The 24,872-nt window shown below is 44.8% G+C and overlaps 1 protein-coding gene and 1 pseudogene across 1 annotated transcript in view; one reads left to right on the top strand and one right to left on the bottom strand.

The window, feature by feature from the left end:
• LOC138489003 (von Willebrand factor D and EGF domain-containing protein-like) overlaps window positions 1–24,872 on the bottom strand; it is a 3,370,177-nt gene that overhangs the window by 3,156,594 nt on the left and 188,711 nt on the right. The gene's annotated exons all lie outside the window — the stretch shown is intronic.
• LOC138490060 (5.8S ribosomal RNA) lies at window positions 12,999–13,152 on the top strand (annotated as a pseudogene).

Genomic DNA, 24,872 nt, shown 5'->3' with positions numbered 1-24,872 from the left:
AACACTTGGTGAATTCTCCTTCATAATGATAGGAAGAGCCGACATTGAAGGATCAAAAATGAATGTCACTATGAACGCTTGGCTGCCACAAGCCAGTTATCCCTGTGGTAACTTTTCAGACAACTGCTTGAGACCCAAAAAGTCAGAAGGATCGTGAGGCCCCACTTTCACGGCCTGTATTCATACTGAAAATCGCGATAATGTGAGCTTTTGCCCTTCTGCTCAGCTGGAGGTTTCTGTCCTCCCTGAGCTTGCCTTAGTACACCTATGTCATCGTTTGACAGGTGTACTGCCCCAGTAAAACTCCCCACCTGCCACTCTCCCCGGAGTGGGTTGCACCTGGCATGTGCCAGGCGCTTGGAACCAGAAGCAAGAGCCTCACGGGGCTCGCTGCCACCTCATTGGGAATATGAAAAAAGGATAATAGTGGTATTTCACCTGCTTCCTGAGCGTTTCCCAATTAACCTACACCTCTCGTGTCTCTTCAAAGTGCCAGACTAGAATCAAGTTCCTTTTTAACTTTATATGTTTTTTCTTTGTTGTAAAATCAAGAAATTTCTTGATTAAATCAACTTTAATAGAAAAAGAAAAAAGAGTCAAGCCCACCACAGTCTTCTTTCCCTGCTGATTCTGCCAAGCCTGTTACCTTGGCTGTGGTTTCGCTAGATAGTAGGTAGGGAGAGTAATTCGTTCACCCATTCATGCCGGTCACTAATTAGATAACGACGCATCTGACTACCTTAAGAGAGTCATAGTTACTCCCGCCTTTTACCAACGCTTCATTGAATTTCTTCACTTTGACATTTAGAGCACTGGACAGAAATTACATTGTGTTAACACCCTCCGCTGGCTTTCGATGTTAGGAAAGATTTCATTGATGTGCAATTTTCCCTCCATGTATGGACCACTCAAACATTTTGCTTTTGTTTGGCTTTCCTATCCTGACTTTTTCCAGTGGAGCCAGCCTTCAGCTGAACTCCTCTGGGCTTTTGCTCACTTGTTATGGGGAAACTGAAACACCCTTCAAATTGTCAGTATAGGGAAACTGTTTCCCTTAGTCTTTGACTATGTTGCCACATCTTGGTAACTTTTTAACAATGCACAATGTACCTTGCAGTACCTTGTGCTGGGGTCCCTTTTTGTTTTATGGCCCTAGACACCCTCAAAGGATTTTTTGGTGATTGTAAGAATGCCTGGGACGAACTGGTGGCAGTTATAATATGTTACTTCTTTTTACTGAATCACACCGTGTTTACCATGTTTAGTTCAAGACTGTGGCCAGGTCTGAAAATGGCCAAAGCCACAAAGTATTTTGCTCTGTCCCATGGCCATTTTGCCCCGTACATTCACCCATATCGAGTAACCCTGGTTTTACTTATTTGGGCATGCAGCCTCCCGCGCAAACCAATCTCTTTCACAGGCTTATGTCTGTCATGTGTGTGTTCCCAGGAAGCCCGTTGGGACTGTCTGGTCCCAATCCACACTACTGGTGGCAGATTGTCTGGAGTGCCTGAATGACTGAGACCATCTGTAGTGCCTGAATGACTGCGACCATCATGGACAAGGTCAGAGTTTAGAAATCCATCTTAACATTCTGATGCTTTGTTTTAATTAAATAGTTGGATTCCCGTGGTCCGCGCCAGTTCTCAGTCATCAGCTGCTAGGCATCGGCCGATGAAGAACACTAGCCAGAACCCCGGGAGGGGAACGGAGAGAGGTGACCTTCGGTGCTGCGGTGATCCCCAGGAAGAGCCAGGCTTGCGTGCATAGTTGGCGCTGACCCAGGGGGGTGGGGGAGACGCCTCATCCAGCCACGGCACGCACCCAGCCAATTTGTTGGAACTGATTTTCTATACTCTGGCCTGGTGGACAGATTAATAGAAGACCAACCTATATTGTGACAAGGACAACTCTGGGGAGCTGTAACCAAATCAGTTCAAGTAGCAGTGACAGGCGGTCTAGGTTAAGACCGTCAGAGGTGGTGAGCTTGTAATCTCAGCTATGTGTGGGTGTTCCCCTGCATTGTAGACACCTGGCGAATAATCATGAAGAAAACTACAAGCGCAGTGTCTCATGGGATGAACATTTAAAAAAGAAGTTTCTTTTACTGGTAAGGCTAGACAGAGGTTGAAAGATCAGGACTGGCAATTCTGCAAAAATAACATATTTTATTTTTATATAAACACCATCATTTAAAATACATGTAGAAAATTACTAACAAACAAAAAAAAGCACACTTTTTGACATATAAGACAGGTGACTTGTTTGACATATTAGGCAGATGACTGTGTTGTATGTATTTTGCGACAAATGCTTGTAGACAAATTATGAATTCTTTTATTAATTTTTATGGTAAAGTATTGTATGAACTTTGAAACACTTACCAGCAGTATAGGGTTCGAGTGTTGTAGATGGGGATTTATGTAGTATAAATGGATATACATTCTATCATCAACTTAAATAGTGGAAATTGAATTGCACTTTGCACATTATATATGTCAGTGGACCCTCTCCACTGTACCTTTACTTGCCTTATATGTCAAACAAGTATGGAAACAATGTTTTTTTCAAGCTGCATAGTGCAATGATAAAAAGAAAAAGCACACACGGAAGTTCCATAGTGTGACTAGTGAGTGGCCATTTTATTTACCATAGAGTTTAACAGCTGTTCACCTGTTTGGGAAACTGAGCATGGGCACGATAACGCGAAGCAGTGATGAACAATCACAAGTAAGTTATTACTTTGCCCGGTTAATACTGAGAGCGTGGTAATCGCCAGACAGAGTCAGAGACGGTCACCCATGGACCTATTTGTACATTTTTGCAGGGTCTTTTATTGATCATTTTGCTGGATGGAAAGTAAACATTATAGAAGTCTAACGATCTCATGCCACGGCATGCTGGAAGATTTTACTGGGCAGCCGTGACACGCAGACCCGTGTAAGGATATTATATTGTCAAAGTAAGTGACATTGAGGCACCAGGGTTCAAGAATATTGATGTCTTTCAATCACCATATTATACTGACAGGGTCTGTTAATCTGTTTCTAACTATAGATGATATACTGAGGATTGTGGACAATGTAGTCCCCTTTTACGCGCTTCAGCTCTACAAGTAGTAATCAATGAATGTATGCCTATTTAACAAGAGAACGACACTGATGGCTGCGATACATATATCTCATCTAGCTGAAAAGGTAATTTCTGTAATTAGTACAGACAGAAATGAAAATGACACATGTACATTGTTATTTGATATGGAGACAAGCACTCTAAAACAAGCACAATTATTATTCTTTGCTTGTAGCTATGGACTAACTTGGACGCCGATTCACAAGTTTCATGCCTAATAGTATTTGAATCAGAATTTGTCTGACACCTGAAAGAAATTGAGAGACTCAGGTTAGTAGGACTACTATTCCCCCCATGTGTGTAACATAAACAACACCTATGAACAGCATATGGACACAAGAGTTTTAAATGAGTTTCTTTCATTGCCTCTGGGTTAAAATGGTGATGAACAGGGCCGTGTGCACATTGCCAAATCTATCCTAGTATTAACATTCTTCTGCGTCCTGAAGATTGAGGCTGAAAACACACCAACATGAGTCAGCGTGTTTGGTTGTTTCCACTCCCAGAAACACAATTGAGTGTAGACTTTCCATGATGAATAGAAATTCATTCATGGTTGTTAAGAATCAATCGTGTTAATAACATCACACACGCCTGATTTTATAGAGTCATATGTTGATTTGCCATATCAGGCTTTGTTCACATAGTAACTTTCCTGGGTTGTCTCTTCAAAAACGCTGGTTGACGATATGGTCTACATGAGGACTTTTTATTCATTTGAGTGTATTTCTTTTTTATGATGTATGTTTTATATAATGTTATATACCTATACGGAAGTACGCTGTTTGCTGGGTTTGCCGTGTGGCTGGAAGCATTTTTCTTTTCCTTCTCAAGGCTTCGGTTGTCAATTCTACTTTGGAGCGCGGAGGAGCGGACGTCATAGCAGGCTACACGGAAAGTGCCTGACCTTGCCTGTTTCAATGCGGATTTGATTGGCCCATGAGTGGCAATCCACGCCCCTGTTCCCGCCCCCTCCTGTTTGAAAACAGAGCCTGCAGCGCACCGCGTGCGCACCCACGGAAGTACACAAAAGTATGCTGTTTGCTGGGTCTGCCGTGTGGCTGGAAGCATTTTTCTTTTCCCTCTCAAGGCTTCAGGTTTCAACTCTACTTGGGAGCACGGAGGAGCGGACGTCGTAGCAGGCTACACGGAAAGTGCCTGACCTTGCCTGTTTCAAGTAATTTAAAGCAGTTGACTTTTGGGACTACAAGTTGGTTGCCGTATTGTATAGTGGGACTCTAATTGGAACTCTAATTGGTACTCTTATTCGGGACTGTAGGGATTATAGGAGTCTTATGCTATATAATATCTTCCTCTCTGCAATCCTAGTACGCGCGCCATAAATTTTACTTCTCTTTGTTTTCAGTGCGGATTTGATTGGCCAATGAGTGGCAATCCACGCCCCTGTTCCCGCCCCCTTCCCGTTTGAAAACAGAGCCTGCAGGGCACCGCGTGCACACCCACGGAAGTACACAAAAGTACGCTGTTTGCTGTTCGCGGTCCGTGCTTCGTGGTGCGGGTGTGTGGGTGGGCTATTCCTGATCTCAAAGATCCTATGGCAAAGGGGTCCTGTTTACTGTTCATGTGCTCAGGTAGGAAGCAAGTCTAAAAATGATTGTCATATGTCGCATTAAGGGATTTGAAAATCCTTTTGTACTCTATTATTCTCATAAGCTCTGTCAGGGGGTGTTGTATTACTTATCCTTGTTTTGCAGTAAATCTTGTGGTGGAGTGTGTTTCTAAGTAACGGCCATTATGGGCAAAACAAAATCAGCTGCCTTTCGTAAAGATCATAGGGCGGATATCTTTACAGCAGTTAGCACTCGCAGGGCCAGCCTGGCACACGCGGCGGCGCTTCCTCTACCTGCTCCCTGTGTGGACGAGGAGGATCTGCTTCAATGTGCACAGGACTGCTCAGTAGAAATTAGGAACTTAGAAGAAAATATGGATCCCTCCCAACCTATGTTTGGGGATTATGAGAATGAAGTTGTAAACAATGATATACATCAGGGGGACAAAGTGGTTGAAACTGAGGTTCTTGATGCAGATACTCCAGCTATTTTTATTCCAGATGACACCTTGTCGGACCCCATATACGATATCCTTTCGGGGGGTGTAAATGAATTTCCACCTGGTGATGATACTATGGCGATGCTAGGCATCTTGAACCGAGCTATTCTGGTTGAACTCAGAAAACAAAATGACCTGTTGATGACAATGGTAATAGATATTGATAACATTCCGAAAGCTTTATCGTCTTCACTGATCCCTATTGTTAAATGCATAGAGGTATTGCCTAAATGTATATCCGACATAGTGGTGCCCATAGTAAATGAGATAAAGGAAATACGGGGTACTGAATTTAAATCTGTACGTGCTCTAGTAGGCTATGGTACAGGGAATTGTTAGCTTGATCCACCTTTATTACCTAAGGATGTTATACCGAAAATGAATAAGGTGACCCCCAAATTCTCGGAAATTGTATCTAATTTAGCGAAAAATGGCCCTCCTGCATTAAACAAGACTATGCCGTAAACTATTCCAAAGGGTAATGACACAATGGAAGGTTCTTTGATAGACATCCCACAATCTAGCGTAGCAAAAAAACAAGCCAAGAAAAATAACAATAAATAAAAAAAGCTGATCTAAAAAATAAATCCTCTAGAAAATTTATGAGAGACCTTGATATGAAACACATGATTGACGAAGATGCTTCGGATGCAGTGGTATACGTGGCGTCACATATTGGCGTTAAGCAGACTAGGGGGGTCATTACGACCCTGGCGTTAAGGGTTTAACAGCGCCGTAAAAGGTGTCGGCTCCGTTAAACCCTTAACGCCTGATTACGAGGTCCCTTTGCGGGACCCGACCTTAACGGCTGGTTTTACCAGCCGTTAAAGTAGGGTGCCGCAAAGGGATCTCGGTGCTAATTACGGTACCGCAATTTGCGGTACCATACTTAGCGCCTTCCCCAGTCCCATTGAGCCCTATGGGGCGAAAATGGGGAAGGGCCATGGTGAAATGGGGAAATACCGCCCCACCAACCTTGGAATGGGGCGGTATTTCCCCATTCCACCATGGCGGACTCGTTACAACACCGGCACCAACCATGGTGCTAATAGCACCATGGTTTAGTGCCGGGGTTGTAATGAGGGCCTAGGTCAGCTGAAAATGAAAACATACCTGTTGCTCATGCAACTCAGAGTGAATACAAAGAAGGAGTGGATGGAATGTATGAGGCTATGAAAAAAAAGAGAGTCTGCTGTGGAGATTACTAACAGACTGGAAAATGGTTTGAGTGACATCCTTAAAATTTTTAAGGGCTCAACCAGCATCTCGGTAAATGATCCTGATACTCTAGGCTCAAATGAGCCCAGTAGACCTGCTAGAAATAACACTTGTATAGAAGTGGACAAAATCAATCACCCACTAAATGATTCTGGAGGCGTAGTCAAGTCCCGTATAAGACCGATCGTACAATCGGTAAATACGGGCTTATACCACAAAGATGCTACAAATGGAAACACATTGCCTTTTAAAAATCAAACATTTGAAGACTGTGGTAGAAAAACAGATGACATGGCCTTGGTGCAGGGAGTTAAAGATGGACTTCACAAGACCTACCCTAGACCAATTGACACCCAATTAATGTGGAGGACATTCTTAGAAATGTGCAAGGTTTGATGAATGAAAATAAAAGGCTGAAAGAAAAAGATAGAGTAATGGATGAATCGAATAAGAGTGGATGTACTAATGGTAACGTAACTGTACGATTGACTGAGACGTCTAATGTGGTGCCAACGGATAATGTTACCATACAGAATGAATCCATTGATAGAAGTAAAGATCTAAAGACTAAAGAAAAGGGGCAAGTTGATATACTCTTAAAAAATGTGCATGATATTTTGGAGGAAAACAAGAGGCTAAGGAACAAAGATTCTTTGCCAAATTGTCAAAAAAAGAAGAAGTATTAACAGACGATGAGAGGAATGAATGAGATTACCACTCCTATGTAAGGGGGGAAGATAGGTGGCACAAGGGAAAAGCATCATATGTCTCCAAAGATGTTCAGGACCTCAGACCTTTGGCATTTCCAAATATGCCTGGTCTGATATTATGTTCCCTATTTAAAGATGAGAGAAATCAACCATTAAATAGATCCTATATTCTATCTCTATTTTCGGGCATATCCAAACTGAAACTTATTACTTCTGCCGATATCCATCTTGTGGATTTCATAGATAAAGAAAGACTGGATTTTGTAAGACTGGTCATTCCATCTGCCTTGGTGCGCTCAATGTTATTGAAGGAGGCGGAAGTCTTACAACGTATGGATTTCGATCTTTTCCCATTTAAAGACCAGTCCGTTTCTGTGCATGCCCCTGATAGAGATGGTTTGGTGCAGGACAGTTATGATCGGGGGAACTACTCTATCAATCAAAGAGTGGAAGAGGTCCCAGAGAAACAAGATTGGAGATAGTTGGCTATATCTCTCTGCGATGCAATCAACAATCTAAAAGAATTGGGTAAACCTACATAGCTAAAGGTCACAAGCTGAAATTGCTCTGCTGGAACTCTCGCGGCAACTTCGATCTTTTTAACAATGAGTCTCTTATGCTAGACTTACATTCTTTTGATTTAATTTTGTTGCAAGAAACCTGGCTGACATCCCATGTGGGCTGGGAAGGCTTTGTAGTGGAGGACTTGTGTGCTATAAAAGGCTTGAGGGGCAGACCGAAGGGTGGCTTTCTCACGGCCTCTAAAGAGTCCTTTGGTTTGGTAATCAAAAGTACTTGGAAGCAAGGTCAATCTTTCCTCTCAACCGTTTATTTGGTTGGTGATGGCGAGAACCTTTTTACTTTATTAGGTATTAATGTCTATTGGAATGCCAATGAATTATCGGATCAACAGCTGGAAGCCAATTTGTTTGACTTAGGTAAACAAATAGATCTATGGTACATTAATAACAAAGGTCAAAATAATTATAGCTGGCGATTTAAATGCAGATTGTAGCGTGGATCGACTGATAGGAGAAGCGCTGTACCTTAATATGGCAACCTGTAGAATTGGTAGTCAGAAACTTAGAGGATACTTATTTTTAAGATTCTCTGAATTGTGGGGTTTTAAGATGATTTCTAATGACCATCACACATGGAATGCGAGGGGTTGTGTGTCTACTATCAACTACATTTTTCTAACTGCAAAATTGAGCTTCTTAGTGTTATATTTTGAAGTGAAGTCTGTCTTAACAAGTGATCATTGTATGCTGATGGTGGAGTTTGACTCCATAATCTGTGTGAGGGCTCCAAGGTGTTATGATAAGGATCTGTTGTTAAACGCAGCAAAAAATAGAATTAAATGGTCCTTTAATTCTACCAACAAATTTACATCCAGTTTGATTTCAGAATTTGAAAATACAAAGCTGGAACAATGTTTGTTAATGTTCTCTGTAAAAGATTTCAACAGTACTATTAGATCTAATATTAAGAGTTTTTTAACATGGGCCTTGTAGACCAGCCAAAACAATATATCACAAACATTCAATGGACACAGAGGTTTATGAAAGGAAAAGAGAACTTAACAGGGAGCTCTGCAGATTGCGGAAATTGACCATTGCTGATCCGGGCACTTGGGTCTCCATTAAAATATTAAAGCAATCGTACAAGAATTGGTTGAAGAGCCATAGATGCATCATTGCACAATGAGATGGGGAACAAATGTTGGTGGCGATTAGAGGGACCACATCCTCAAATTTTTGGCAGTTGATGAATGATGTAGATTCAAGTCAAACCTTAACTATGGTAAATCCTATTTCTGTAGCATTATGGGAAGGTCATTTTTCAAAGTTATATGAGAAAAACAATCTCTGTTATTCACCTAAGGGAGTGAGTTCTTCTCTCTGGACATTGAGATGCGAAGTAGACATAATAAAGAGCTTGATAGTAAAATCCAAAAACACGGGGACCCCTGGTTTAAATAATCTCACCAATAAGGTACTAAAAGCTAATCCTCTTCTATTGGCAAGAATTTTATGTATTCTCTCAAAGACGTGTGTCTATTTAAAACCATTCTGCAATCCTGGAGGGTATTGGTAGTTATTGCGGTGTTTAAAAAGGGTTCAAGATTGTTGCCTTGTAATTATCGACCTATAGCTATTGCGGATTCAGATTCTAAAATATTTGCATCCCTGGTATTGATAGATGTTCATATATGGATGGATGAGAATCACATTCTCAACATGAATCAAGTGGGCTTCAGGAAAAAATGCGGCACGGACTGTGGTGGGTTAGTGTTGCGATGCTTACAAAGTAAAACCTGGGCCAAGGGGAGGCAAACCTTTGTTGCACCAATGGACCTTAGCAAGGCGTTTGACTTAGTTGACAGGTGAATGCTGTGGCATAAATTAAAAGCTTTAAAAATGCCTAATCACCTTCTGGATATCATTATTGAGCTATATACTGATACAAGGTTAGTGGTACGAATGAATGCTGGTGGGGACCTTTCCTCCCAGATTGTAACTAACAATGGTTTACGACAAGGCTGCATGTTGGCTCCAACGATTTTTAATCTTTATGTTAGTGGTGCACAATTTTCTTTTGTTAATGGGGGTATGGTGTCACCCAAACTCAATGGGAGGGGTATTTCATGGTTGGTTTATGCTGATGATTTTCTGCTCATGGATAATACGAAAGTGGGTTTGCAGCATCTAATTAAGATCTTTGAAGTGTTTATACGAAACCTATACCTGAAAATCAACCCCTCTAAAACGATTATAATTCGAATGGGGCGTCCCAATAAAAAGCAGGACTCTCTGTCATGGTTTTGTGAGGGAAAACATATCAAGCTCCAAAAAGCGTTTAAATATCTAGGATACTGTTTTACGGGTACAGACTCTATCACCTTGTTTAAAAATCAACTCAAGGTAAAAGCAGAAGTTGCTTTAAGACAGATGCGAATGCTGGGAAGAAAATTCGGTGGCTTTACGCTGAAACCCATGAGGGATTTTTATCTAAGTAAAGTGGTCCCACGGATCACCTATGGCCTGGAAATGTTCCCAATAGAGATTGCTGATTTTCTGAAAATCTTAGAAGGAATTATATGGAGGGGGTTGTTATTCTTTTTGCCTAATTGTATACCCATTGAAGTATTGAGGTACGAATTGGGTTTGCAATCTCTTCAATCAGTGGTTGCAACTAAGAGACTTATGTTATGGAGAAAATGCAAATTATCGGGGATCTCCAACTTTTATGTGGAAGCAGGTGCTGATCTATCATGTCCTTTCATGATCTCTCTAAATAACATTATTAAGTTGACAATGGAAGAAACAGGTATTGCCAAATGTACTCTTATGAATAAACCCAATAAATGTAAACAGATCTTAAAATGAATGGATTGTTCTCTGACAAAGAATAAAGACTAACGTGAAAACTGTACAATCAGACCCACTCTTTCTGGAAATTCCTGCCTTTATGGAGAATTACTTGATAAAATATCCTTCAAGGAAAATTAGGAATTCTTACATGAGATTTAGATGTAATGTCATGCATACTTACGGTGTATTAAACATAAGAAATCCTCTGGAGGAAAAGAAATGGTGTCGATTCTGCAATGTGTTTGAAACAGAGGAAACTTTAGAACATATTATGCTGAGATGTCCTTAGCTGCTCTTTCAAAGAACTGAATATTTTGCAGAGCTATTTGATAACAGTTCATGTATAGATCCGAAATATATATGGTATAGAATGAGAAATGGATATTCACCAATCTTGATTATTTGTGTAATTTCTTTTCTAAAAACAGTTTGTGAATTAAGTTAGATATGCTGTGGTTTTTGGCATTCCATTTGTGGTTAGTTTCAGTTTTTCTGATGTATCTAAAAGAAATATCTATTTTCGTGATTGTGAAATTCTGTAATGGTTTTTTTATCATCTGTCTTTTAACTATTTTGTAAAAGGTTTGTGATAAACCATGAACAAATAAAAAAAATATATATACTTATTAAAATATATTGTTTTTGATACCCAATTTTGGTAATACACACAGTTGAGTGAAAGTTATTTTCACTCAAGGAGTAGTTATCCCACAGCCTACGTGTTAGGAAGGTGGGTAGCTGGTGGTGAAAGTGCTACTATATATGCAAATGGTTTAGTGAGGTCCTCGAATTGGCCCCACCAGGGTCACCAATGGCCCTTGCGGAGCGCAGAGAAGACGATCAAACTTGACTATCCTGAGGAAGTAAAAGTCATAACAAGGTTTCCGTAGGTGAAACTGCGGAAGGATCATTAATAATGAAGCAGCCGGAGGGAGAGCAACAGGCCCGACCTCGGTTGCATCCCAGACACGCACACTCACAGCCCAGTGCTCATCTTGTGCTACAGTCTTGCCAGCGGAGCAGTCCACGGCTGGGTTGCATGGGGGACCGGTCACCGGGAAGCGGGATTCCCTTCCACCAGATGGGGGTCCAATACCCAGAAGATGGACAGGGACACCCGGCAGGGTTGGGTTAACCTGCTGGGTATGTCCCCTATGACGCACCAGAGAGGGTACCCCGAGTGCCCCCCTCCGCACTGAGTCAGAACCTGAGCCACTACACCACTTCTGCAGGGGGCATGCTCCTCCCTCTGACCCACCAGTGAGGGCATACAGGAGCTGAGGGAACCCTGGCTATTCTCGAGGGACGCCTGCCCAAGTGGACACGGGCCCGGCACGACTGTCAAGCCCTGAGCCATGGCACAGCTAGTCTTACTCGACGGGCGGGTGTCGAGGGACCAGCCACCCATATATGGGTGAGCGATGGGCAGGCCTGCTGGTGCAGCATGGCTACCTTCCCTCTTGCAAAAACAAAAAGTAAATCCTGGAAGGTTTAGAATGAATCTTAACCTCTAGTATTGCTCTGGGCAACCTTCCAGACCATTGGTCTTCACCTGCCAAGCCATTACAGAAGTGGAAAGACCATATTCAAATCAGGCTTGGTCCGACCCCAAAAGGTGCAGTCCAGCCTGAACTGCTGTGTCACAACCCTTCTGCACGAGACCACAGGCATCCCCAGACATGTGTTGGCCTTGTTGGGCCTCATCAGTGAGGAGTAGCTTGGGTCTCTAGGCCCAGCAGGCATGGGACCCACATCTTGGCATACCCGTCCCACTCGGGGTGATAAAGCAATGGCTGGAAGGTTTACTCTTCACTGATGACGCCCAATAAGGCTGAAACCTGTCTGGGGATGCTTGTGGTCCCATGCAGAAGGGATGTGACCTAGCAGTTCGGGCTGGACTACCCCTTTGGGGGTGGGGCCAAGCCTGATTTGCATATGGTCTTTCCCCTTTTGTAATGGCTTGGCAGGCGAAGAACGATGGTCTAGAGTGCTGCCCAGAGCAATGCCAGAGGTTAAGATTATTCTAAACCTTCCAGCCATCACCTCTTTTGTTTTGCTACCTTCTCTCTTGTCCAGGTATCTGGAGCTCAGCCCTGTGTGGCCGGACTGGGGTTTGCAGACTCTACTGGTCCCAGCTGACCCCCTTCCTGTGCTGTCTCTGGCCCGCCTCACTGTCCAGCCCCGAAAGGGAGTGGAGGGGGTTGGGGTCAGGTAAGGATGAGCAAATCAGGCTGGGTGGGCTGGCGGCGGGCAGCCTGCCTCATCACTGTGGGAAGCCTTCTGCTGAGTTGCAGCAAGTGGCCGGCAGGCTTACCAGGCTGAGCGCCAGGATTTCTCTTTTGTTTTTGTTTTAAAACCACGATGATCTTGGCCGAGTCCCAATTGGGGAATCTAGATGTGGTTCTAGGCTGTCTCGCCGTGGGCAAGACAGGCAGCCTTGCGTCTCCTGCACCAGCAGGTTCGGGCTGACATCTGGAACAAAATAGTTGCATGTGGCTCTTGGCAGTGGATCACTCGGCTTGCACGGCGATGAAGAACACAGCTAGTTGCAAGAATTAGTATGAACTGCAGGACACATTGATCATTGACACTTCAAACACAGCTTGCGGCCCTGGGTTCCTCCTAGGCCTATGCCTGTCTGAGGGTCGCTTGTACATCAATCACCCCTGGGTTCCCTCCCCGGTACGCAGCTGGGGCTGTCGCAGGGAACACGTTCCATTCGCCCCCCTCAGATCGGACCCCGATCAGCACCATCACAGGATTCCTGGACCTAGCTGCCAGGCTCGTTGCCTCGGCTGCAGTGGTGGCAGCAGTCCTTGAAAAAGCCTGCCGCACCTTCATCCTGCACCGGGCACCTGGCTGTGCTACATGTGGCTGTCTGTGGTGTTCCACGACTGCCGGTGTGGTATGGCCCTGCAGCACGGTGTTACGCTCACCTGGCTTCCACAGGGATGTCGAGCGGAACTGGACAGCCACGGTCTCCACCAACGTGATGCGTAGTGCAGAGATGACTGACTGGACTGGCCCACCTAGCTTCGTCTGCTTGACCCGTAGAAGTAGTCTCCTAAAGACGGGAAGAGGTTATTAGCCACCCGTGGATTTGAGTATTAACACCTCACTGCGTCCCCACTTATCACTTCTGACATTCCCTTTCACAAAGCTCACCTTATAGTTTTGTATGATGAGCTCTCCATCCTGCGAAGAATGCAGGGGCGCGTTGATGGCCAGTTACTTCACTGGCTTGAGGATATTGGAAGAGTTCTGGACAAATCTTGGCTCCAAACCTCCGGGCGAAAGGCCGTAAGTATATAGTTCTAATGAGTTCAAAATGTCTGATTAATCACTCTTGTTCAATTCCTTGTTTCTTTTGCAGCTTAGACCCAAAAGATGATCATCTTGTGGCAGCTGAAAGCATTCAGGTAAGAGTCTGTGTTTTGTAACACTGTCCGGTAAATGATGCCAAGGTTTAACTCGCTGCTTTCTCTTTTCTTGCAGGTGCAGCGTAGGAAGATTTGCCGTGCTGGTGGATAATACCTCCTGCGGTAAAATCAGGTAAGCATATGGTGGCAAGAGATTGTCCTTGTTTGTTCCCTTGGCTCACCTTGTTGTTTTCTTGTCCCCCTTGGGCGCTGGAATGCGGCGATCAGGTGATGGAGACAGCACCGGATCGTAGAGATGCTGCGAGGAACGGTGAGTATTGCGAGGCGCTGCTGGTTCGAAGATGCGCTGAATCCGAAATCAGGTAAGAAATCCAGTAAAGTTCTTATTCTAACCTTTCTTCTTCTTTCCCTTCTTTCTAGGCGCTCTGGACTCGAGAAGGGCGTGGCAGGATGCTGGATGCTGACTGCAGACATGGTGAGCGTTACGCTGCTGGATGCAGAATAACGCGAAGCATGTGCTGCTCTTCGGGCGTGGTTTAAATAGCCTTCAAAGTAGTCCCAGGTAAGTATTACTCCACAGCCACACCGAGTAACAAAATAGTCCCTAAGATAAAATAGTCCCTTCAAGCCTCACATGGGCTTGGATCCCTTGAAGCATGGTCTACATCAGGTAAGTTTTAACATATGAGCCTGGCGCCTATGGCTCCAGGACTGATGTCCCATATGAGCCTGGCGCCATAGGCGCCAGGACTGTACCCAGATAGCCCCTAACAGGGGTTGCTGGGTTTGCTCCAGGTAACATGATGCCTGCTTCCGGGGTTGATGGACTTGGTCTGGATGCCCAGGGGTAGGCATCATGACACACGGGCCTCATGACCCGGTGGGCTTCAGCCGCAGATGGGGGCAGTGCGCGCTGAGCCGTGGAGCTGGGGCAACCCCCCCACATACAGCCCTGCGCCCGAGGCCCACTCTCTGAGCTTTCTGCTCCCTGACTATGACCTCAGATCAGACATGGCATCCTGCTGAATTTAAGTATATTACTAAGCAGAGGAAAAGAAACTAACCAGGATTCCAAAAGTAACAGTGCGTGAATAGGGAAGAGCCCAGTGCCAAATCCCTGTCTGGCAGGGCTGTGGGAAATGTGTTGTACAGAAGACTGACTCCCCGGTGTCACTCAGGGGGCCCACGTCCTTCTGATAGAGGCTCACCCCACGGTTGATGTTAGGCCGGTAGCAGCCCCGGCACTTCTGGATCGGGTCTTCTCAAAGTCAGGTTGCTTGAAATGGAGCCAAAAGCGTGTGGTAATCTCCAGTTAAGGCTAAATACAGGCACGAGTCCGATAGCCAACAAGTACCATAAGGGAAAGTTGAAAAGAACTTTGAAGAGAGAGTTCAAGAGGGCGTGAAACCGTTGAGAGGTAAATGGGTGGGATCTGTGCAGTCCACCCAGAGGATTCAACATGGGATGGATCCATGCACCCGGCCCTCGCAGGGTACATTTCCTACATGGTGGTGCCCCGTAACCAGCTTGGTTGGGAAGGCACCAGGGGGCAGGTGGCTCTCTGCTCTGGCAGAGAGTGTTACTGTCTGCTGGCAGCATTTGTGCTGTGTCTGCAGGGCCGAGGGAGATTGACTTCCACCGCACCCTTCCCTGTCAACCATCCTGGCCCCTCTCGGGGGTCGATGGGGCGGCGACGGAAGATGGTGCCCCCTGCTCCCGGTGCAGCTGTACACTGTGGAGGACTGTCCTCAGTGCGCCTAACCTTGTCCTGCCGCTGGGCAAGGAGCCCCACGAAGGGCACCAGGGGTCTGTGGTGATGTTGGTTACCCACCCAACCCATCTTGAAACACAGACCAAGGAATTTAACAGGTGTGCGAGTTGGAGGGGCGAACAAAACCCTGTGGCGCAATGAAGTTGAGGGCCAACATGCACCAGCTGAGGTGCGATCCCGCCGCTCTGTTGCGGAGGCAGAGCTACAGCATGTGTGATAGGACCCTAAAGATGGTGAACTATGCCTGGGCAGAGCGAAGCCAGAGGAAACTCTGGTGGATGTCCATAGCGGTTCTGACGTGCAAATCTGTCAGCCGACCTGGTTATAGGGGCAAAAGATTAATCAAACCATCTAGTAGCTAGTTGCCTCTGAAGTTTCCCTCAGGTTAGCTGGCACTCGGAAACCCCAGTTTTATCTGGTAAAGCAAATAATTAGAGGTTTGGGGTCCAAAACTATCTGAACCTATTCTCAAACTTTAAATGGGTAAGAAGCAGGACTGACTGGCGTGGCGTCGGGCATTGAATGCAAGTGCCCAGTAGGCCATTTTCGGTAAGCAGAACTGGCGCTGCGGGATGAACCAAACACCGGGTTAAGGCACCCGATGCCAATGCTCATCAGACCCAGAAAAGGTGTTGGTTGATATAGACAGCAGGACGATGGCCATGGAAATAGGAATATACTAAGGAGTGTGTAACAACTCACCTGCCGAATCAACTAGCCCTTTAAATGGATGGTGCTTTAGCATCTGGGCCATACGCGGCCGTCACCGGTGCTGAGAGCTGAGAGGGCTAAGCTGCGACAAGTATTAGGGCTGCTTGGGGCGCAAGGAAGCACGGGTGGAACCACTACAGTGCAATTCTTGGTGGTAGTAGCAAATATTCAAATGAGAACTTTTAAGGCCGAAGTGCAGCAGGGTTCTATGTGAACAGCAGTTGAATATGGGTCAGTTGGTCCTAAGAGATAGACGAGAGCCATTCGGAAGGGACAGGCGATTGCCTCAGTTGCCCTCAGACGATCAAAAGGGAGTCCAGTTCAGATCCCTGAATCCGGAGTGCTGAGTCTCTTTTCCATCTCTGTGTTTCTTGTGGGAGGAGATCATTTTAAAAAGTATTCCAATCAGAGAGTGATGTGGAGTGCGATGGAATGTGTTACCAGTGCCAGAAGCTCTGGATTTCGGCAGCTGCAGACCCTGCTGTATCTCTTTTCCATCTCGGTTGTTTCATGGAGGATATCAATTAAAAAAGCATTCTGATTGTGGAGCGACACAGAGTGCAATGGAGTGTGTTACCAGTGCCAGAAGCTCTGGATTGTGGCTGCAACAGACCCTGCTGAGTCTCTTTTCCATTTCTGTTGTTTCATGGAGGAGGAGATCATTTAAAACAGCTTTCCAGTCACAGAGTGTCTCGGAGTGCTGCACAGTGTGTTACCAGTGGCAGTGCTGTCAGAGCTGCAGGGATGAGTTGGTGACCTAAGACGCCAACCCAAAAGAGTGCAGTAAGAACGTGCTGCAGTAAAATCTTGTTGAGCCTTATTTATTGACTCTTGATTCAAACAAGTTTCATTACGTTCTATATGATTACTGATATATCCGCCTGAGACCTTATAGAAAACACTGCATGAGTACATAAATCTACTCGCCTGCACGTTCTAACACGTGAATGCTCTATTAGGGCTTCTTCTTGTGCTGTCGTTCAAGTGCACAAACTGAAACACTGAAAATATATACTAATACATATAAAATCTGGCAACCTTCCTTAATTCAACAAGTTGCCTTTAAGATCATGTCACAAGGGAAATAAGCAACTACTTCATTTGGAAAAGATTTTCAGGTGACATTTCCTCCGGCAGGTCAATTACCACTCGCTACAATTTAAGAATTGGGTCATTAAATGGAAGGATGACCTAAAAGCTCCAGAACCTGACACAATGTTGCACGTAATTACCAAAGAGATAATTATGTCTGAATCATTTCACTACCCAGCTCAGGGGGCTAACCAAGCATCGCCTGACCAAACATTCTTGACCTCCAGTCCCTGTCCTGGGAACCATATCCTGGCCTGATCATATTAATTATATTAATTATACGCTTTCTACGTCCTCAATGAAACGTATAAAAATCCAAGAGTATGACTAACAAAATACGTTCTCTAAGTGATAGCATTTTGAATGAAGAAAGATTCCCGGACAAATAACAACTTAATTTGGAAAACAAAGTTGTCTCAAAGCAAGAAAAGGCCTTTAGAGCCACAAAAACAAATGGCAGATGTGATTTCCAGGTGGGTGAAGCTCCACCATCTACTTCTGTAGAATCCAGGCCTCCAATGAAACTCGCATTGAAGATCTAAATCAGTCCCCATAAATCTCTAACTCACTGTCCAATCCAACTATACCAGCTTTAACTTTCATACTCAAATCCTTGTTGAACATATTTGAACTATTGTGATTTGAAGTTCACACTTAGTCCGGTACGCTTTTGGAACTGAGAAAGGAGGTGGGCAATTGTGAGTCTACAATAATTGGCCTTACCTGCTTACTAAATTCATCGGTTTGTAAGGACCTGTGGTTCCATAAATGTTATAAATGTTCTCCAAATTTTTGATGCGCAAGTATATCAGCTCCCACCTGACATTATTGAATCAGGAATGACGATCAACAAAAACAGAGCTAGAAAATGTATGGGGAGAGTCCAAGTCAACAGACCTTTAAATGTGGCAGTACTTTTGGAAAGTTTCCCACCGTACGACACCCCTCTTTCACAATCTACAATTGAAGACTTTATAAGGCGGCTCAATCGGGGGAAGCAATCACAGACAAACAAGAGGCTGGATGATGCAGGGACGACCTTGGCTGAAGTTGTGGATAAGATTGTTATTATCGATCTGCCTGAGTTAACTTCCCCCTTGCTCGAGGTTATACAGAATGACCTAAAATACATTGAAGTGGAAGGTTGAGTGAAAGGTAAGGGAAGGAAAGGCAAGGGAAGGAAAGGAACCAACACTCAACAAAGAAAAGATGTCCCAAAGGCAATTCCCTTACCTTAGCCCCCTAAATCTAAGAACATCAAAAAGATGAAGCAAAAGAAGTCTGGCAAAAATAAATTCTTGAATGCCCTAAATAAAGCCTCTTGTAGAGTCCCAATTGATGCACAAAATCAATGTTTTGCGCAACAAGTAGAAATGACAGAAGACCATGTGGGTTTGGATGTCCAAACTGGAACCGATTCATTTTCAAGGAAAATAATCAGCCTGGCCATGTTATAAAAATCAGTGTGGGTCTGCAAACTGATAACCTAAGTGAAGCCAAAAAGGCCCCCCTACGAATTGCACAGATATTGCTGAAAAATACACCTAAGCAGATACAAGATAGGAGAGGCATTGATCAAAGCCACTCGGACTCATCTCAGCATCTTCAAAAAGCTATGATATCTCAACAGGGAAAAATGAGGGTGCACCACCATCCATTGAGGAAGACAATGTACACTTTTAGGGACTCTCGCAAGTGCCCCCTCAGATAAAACATCGGACGAATGGGGAAGACCTGTCGGTCATTAAAGACTCAAGCCCTTTTGCAATGCCAAGAATCTGGTTGAAGATACTTGATCCATCTTGAAAAGGGGAACTATCCTGACTGTAACCATGCAGATTACAGACCTTTTTGTACTTTGCTCCCATGACATCGACCGGATTAGATTCCCATATGATCAAATCACGGATGTAGCGGAGGTGGTGATGAAATCTCAAATGGGTGTGAGGGTCATGTTGAACTCTGAAAAAGACTTCTACGATCAACGCCTGGAAATATCAGCAACCTTACCACAATTCGAAGGAAACTACGAGACTGCTCCTACTTGTCCCAGTTGTACCAAAAATCGTAAGAACAGTGATAGTAACTACCGGAATCCTCCTTCTCATCCCAGTAGTACAAAACACATAAGAAGAGCCAGAATAGCTACTGCAAATAGACTCATCCTACCAGTCCCAATAGTATGGAAGACCCTCAGAATAGGTACATCTAAAACGTGGATACATTACATTGATCGCATGGAAGAAGAAGCACATACAAAAGAAAGAAATATGATAGGGAGGGTCAAGACCCATGACAAGGAAAGTTTAAGGAAAACCGTGGAACACAAAACAGGACGTGGAAAAGTCATATGAGAAAACTGAATGAACTGGTGAAGAAGATAGCAGAATGCTATATAAAGATTCCATATGGAAAGGAACATTTAATTGGCAAGTCATCTTTCCACATCAGGAGAAAAGAGTCATTTGCCTGGACATTAGTTGTTTAGTCTTAGTGGCAGGGTCAGGACAGGTTAGTTTTGGACTGAGAACGTATTCCTGTTTGGACTTTCACACTGGCGTTAAGCACCCTAGTTTTAGTTCTATTAGGTAGGACAACCCTTAGGTGAGGAAAAGATTGTCCTTTTCTTTTTACTTTGAATAAATATACATCTAGAATAGCAAACTCTGGTCTGTCTCATCCTTCTGCACTGCAACAGGTGGCACAATTGCACCCCTTGCATGTCCCTTGTACCCCTCAAAAATTGTATCTGTCCTCTCAGTCATTTATAGTGTCCCTTAATCCTCTAACTTTGACATTGCAACTTTTTTGCTGTGGCTTTTTATAGCCACATAGCAAACACTCCCTACTTTGCCGCTGGTTTCTTAGTCTCTACCATTTTCTGTGCCCTCCTAAGAGCTCCCAACCTTTCTAGGTTACATTTCACCTCAATTGGGAATTGTGTCCGTCTGTTTTGTTGAGTCAGATAATGCCATGAGTCTAAATATTCACAAGACAAACTGTTCAACTGCATAAACATAATGGGGATTCCTCTGCCTGCTTCGATAACCTCTTGGCCATTTTCCTCTCCTTATTGAACACACCACTTGCACAGTTACCCAGGAACACCTGTTTCTTTCATTCTTCGACTCCAGTTCTCTCTTGTCCTAATAGTGTAATAGGCTTTGAAACAACCAAAGACACCCAAAAGTGGCTGTGACAAGGATAAAGCCTTGCATTATGCACTTTTCCACCTGTCCGTATTTACTCATGTCCTTTAGCCTGCCACCCTCTCTTTTCGCTTCTATTGCTTTTTCTCCATGACTGTGCATTGCACTGGGCTCCATCCCTAACGTTCATATTTAGTTTGGTTAATCCATGGATATAAAGATACAGGACTACCAGAATCACAGTTATAACAGAGGCAAAAATTGTTATCAATGCCACATACCCTGCCCAGAATCTCCATCACATTTCAGCATATACCCTGAATACATTTCAACCCTTGGTTGTTCATTCTATGGTACCAATCAGGACCCTTTGACCCCTGTGTGCCCTTGCATGCACTCTTCCCAGCCTCAATCTGCTCTGATGGAAGCCCCTATGGAGATTCTCAGGTAGGTCTCCGACCTTATATTTCAAAGCACTTGTGAGGGGTTCCGCATGAAGGCTCTTGGGTTTAGCAGTCTGCAGCGTTGCACAAAAGGTCAGAGTAGCAGGCACCATCTATGAACGCAAAATCAGACAAATAATTCAAGTGTTGGATTGGAAATGGACAAGGCGAGATCAAACTTTAATGTTGGTTTAAACCATATACGCCAATACACCACATCTGCCCAGTACCCAGACTAAAACCCATGCCACCTCCAATGCACCTTATCCTTATATTCCCACATGGTCTGGCCTCCCATAATGTGCATCACTTTTGTGTGACCTCCCCCACCCCGCAACGGAAACAGTGCCGTCCATTGTTCATATCCACTGTCCATCTTCTATTGTTATGTTGTCCCACGTCGTCACATGATCCTCCTCTTCTGGGTCAGTCACTCCATTTTGAGGATGTCCAGAATGTCCATTGTTTCTCCTTATGTGTCAAGGGGTGTGGGGCCAACAGCCCCTGATGCACCGCCGAGCAAAAATAAGGGTTAATTGTTAGGGCCGATTCAGGCTGGCGTAATTTAAGATGGAGGCTGAGGTGGCCTTCACCTAGTGTTAACAAGAGACTCCATAAGCACTGTTTCACCAGTCCTTTGGCTCATGTCTATTGGGGAGGCTCCGGGACAAGTATTACATGCTGCCAATCAATTGGGGATTCCATATCCAATGTCCACTATTATAAAAAGAAAAATGTCAAACTCTCAGGCATTTACATACAAACAATAACGTTACTGACATCTAACTATACTCCCAGACTACTCCCATGTCCGTTATGATCCCAGTTGTCATATCATTATCACACAAATCATGGCCCCCTTCCTCCAAGGGTCATCAGCATTCACAGAACATTAGTTAACTCAACGACATGGTGATTGGTTTTGAGAATATTTTACAGGTCATTGACCACATGGTTCTCAATCGGTCCAGAATATTCCAAATGTTCATCTTAATTCCTGCTTTGTGACTTGTATACTGAGGCAATATTGATTGGGAAAACATCTGCAATGGAGGAGGTCCATCCATTTTTCTCTCCAATTGTTGCATGCCTTGTCTGAGAACAAGCAGACCATGTCAGATCTATGAGTGTAGATATACATAATCTCACCAAATCAGTGCATATTGAAAAATTAATGAGAGAGAGTTTGAGCAATTAATTGAGCATAGGATTTTAAGGCTTCCTGTCCCTCTTTGACAATATAATGTGACTGCAAAGAAAGTGGCTCTATATCAGTATTTGGTAGAAAGGATGAGTATAATCAACCTTTAAAAAACCCCAAGAAGATCGGTTTGGGCTATCCTCAGCACTCTTCAGGGACAGAAGGAAGGTTGCCACCAGTTCTCATCTTTAGCTTTGACCATTTAAAAGTGTTCTCCGAGAAGAGCTGTGGGTTTCAACACATCATACATTGTGAAACTTCTTACTTCTCAATTTTTGTAAATTCAGAAATTATTTTACTTCAGGAGATGATATTATTGAATCCTTTTCAATATCGAAGATTACAAAGTATTTTCCAAAGTGCCAAGGAAAGGTTCAAGAGGCATCAGAGTGGGGGTTAAATAATTGCCAAGAAGCAACAAGGTGGGGATGACACATCCTGATCAATGCGCTAGTGAGCTAATATTGAGCTCAAAATGGTGGAACACGAACTAGAATATGGTATGGAACGCTTCCCTAGCGAACCATCTTAAAGAGTTGGATTGATCACGTTTTCAACTCACTCACTCCCTAAAAATGTGGTGGTGTGGATAAATATGTAAAATTCACATGAACAAATATAATGTCAGATTAAAGTAAAGGCAGTGTCATTATGTAATGGTAAATTAATATAACATATGAGCCTGGTATACATTACCTAGGCTCAATGATTGTTTAATGAATGTATACCAGGATATCCCTAAGGATATCCTCTCAGGATTTCCTTAGAGACATCCGTAGAGACATGATTAAGAAATGAGGAGAATGATGGGTAGACTTCATGTCATGTGATTAGGAAATATTATTTTGTCCGTTCTTCGATCTAGCCAGGGTAAACCAGTTGGCAAAGAGGCAAGTCCTCCTCCTGGATCGATATGTAGTTCTACCCATTCTTCTCCTTAATAAGAGCTACAACTAAGTATTAATTTTAACAATTTAGTCGCACATCCTGCGATAAATGTTGAGATTGAGTACAAACTCTCGAGGCTTCATTGGGAACCTTCTTTGGCTGCTATGTTTCCCTGTAGAAAAGGACTCTCAGGCCGATTCATGGAATAATTAGCGCGGCGCAAGTGACCAAAAACGTGCGATTCGCAGTGGAATAGCGAAAATGGCAGTGCAAGTGCGAAAATCGCACGAAAAGCAGCGCACATCGATTCATGGAAGGCCGTGCGCGAAAAACCATCGGATGTGCGCTAAAAAAGTGTGCGGCGCAGGTTGGCGCACAGGCCATCTATCGGCGTGCGCCAGGTCACAGCGAAAATCGCACAGGGCACAGCGAAAATCGCACATAGCGCGGCGCACACAACAAAAGTAGGCGTAACACGGGGCGTAACACTCAGAATGGGGAACAACTTGCCAAAATGTGGGCGTCACGGGGGAAGTCCAGGGAGCAAGTGCGCGGAACGCCCACACGCTCGCCTACAACACGTATTCATGGAATCGAATAGGGCAAAAAAGCACACGGTCAAACCAGCGCACAGGCACAAACACGACCGCCACAAGAAAGCAGGCGGTAGCGTCTCTGCGCCTGTAATAAATGTGCGCCAAAAGGTGCGCCAACAAATAGCACCTATATACAGCCATGATGAATGTCCTATACTGTGGCCCTCCAGGACAAATGACGTGCAAAGGGGTACCCACAAACACGGACACCCGCTGACTGAAAAATAATGTGTGCGTGCATTCCAGGGTGCGCGGGAACATTCACACGCGATTTGGCAGGGTTCGTGGATTTCAGGGGTACGTGGGAATTTCCACACGCGATTTGGCTGGGTACGTGCATCTCAGGGGTGCGTGGGAAGTCTCACACGCGATTTGGCAGGGTACATGGATTTCAGGGGTGCGCTGGAAGTTCCACACGCGATTTGGCTGGGTACGTGCGCGGGAATTTCCACACGCGACTTGGCTGGGTACGTGGATCTCAGGGGTGCGTGGGAAGTCTCACACGCGATTTGGCATGGTACGTGGATTTCAGGGGTGCGCGGGAAGTTCCACACGTGATTTGGCCGGGTACGTGCGTGGGAATTTCCACACGCGATTTGGCTGGGTACGTGGATCTCAGGGGTGCGCGGGAAGTCTCAAACGCGATTTGGCAGGGTACGTGGATTTCAGGGGTGCGCGGGAAGTTCCACACGCGATTTGGCCGGGTACGTGTGCGGGAATTTCGACACGCGACTTGGCTGGGTACATGGATCTCAGGGGTGCGCGGTAAATCCCACATGCGATTTGGCAGGGTACGTGGATTTCAGGGGTGCGCGGGAAGTTCCACACGCGATTTGGCCGGGTACGTGCGCAGGAATTTCCGCACACGACTTGGCTGGGTACGTGGATCTCAGGGGTGCGCGGGAAGTCCCACACGCGATTTGGCAGGGTACATGGACTTCAGGGGTGCGCGGGAAGTTCCACACGCGATTTGGCCGGGTACATGCGCGTGAATTTCCACACGCGATTTGCCTGGGTACGTGTATTTCAGGGGTACGCGGGAAATTCTACACGCGATTTGGCTGTGTGCTCCCAGGTATTCCCTGTACACCCTCCACGGCCTCTGCAGGCAGCCGACACCACAGGTGACTACCCTGC

Source organism: Ambystoma mexicanum, chromosome 9, assembly GCF_040938575.1.
Source record: "Ambystoma mexicanum isolate Mex_15411 chromosome 9, UKY_AmexF1_1, whole genome shotgun sequence".
NCBI lineage: Eukaryota > Metazoa > Chordata > Amphibia > Caudata > Ambystomatidae > Ambystoma > Ambystoma mexicanum.
This window is presented reverse-complemented; position numbering and strand designations above follow the sequence as displayed.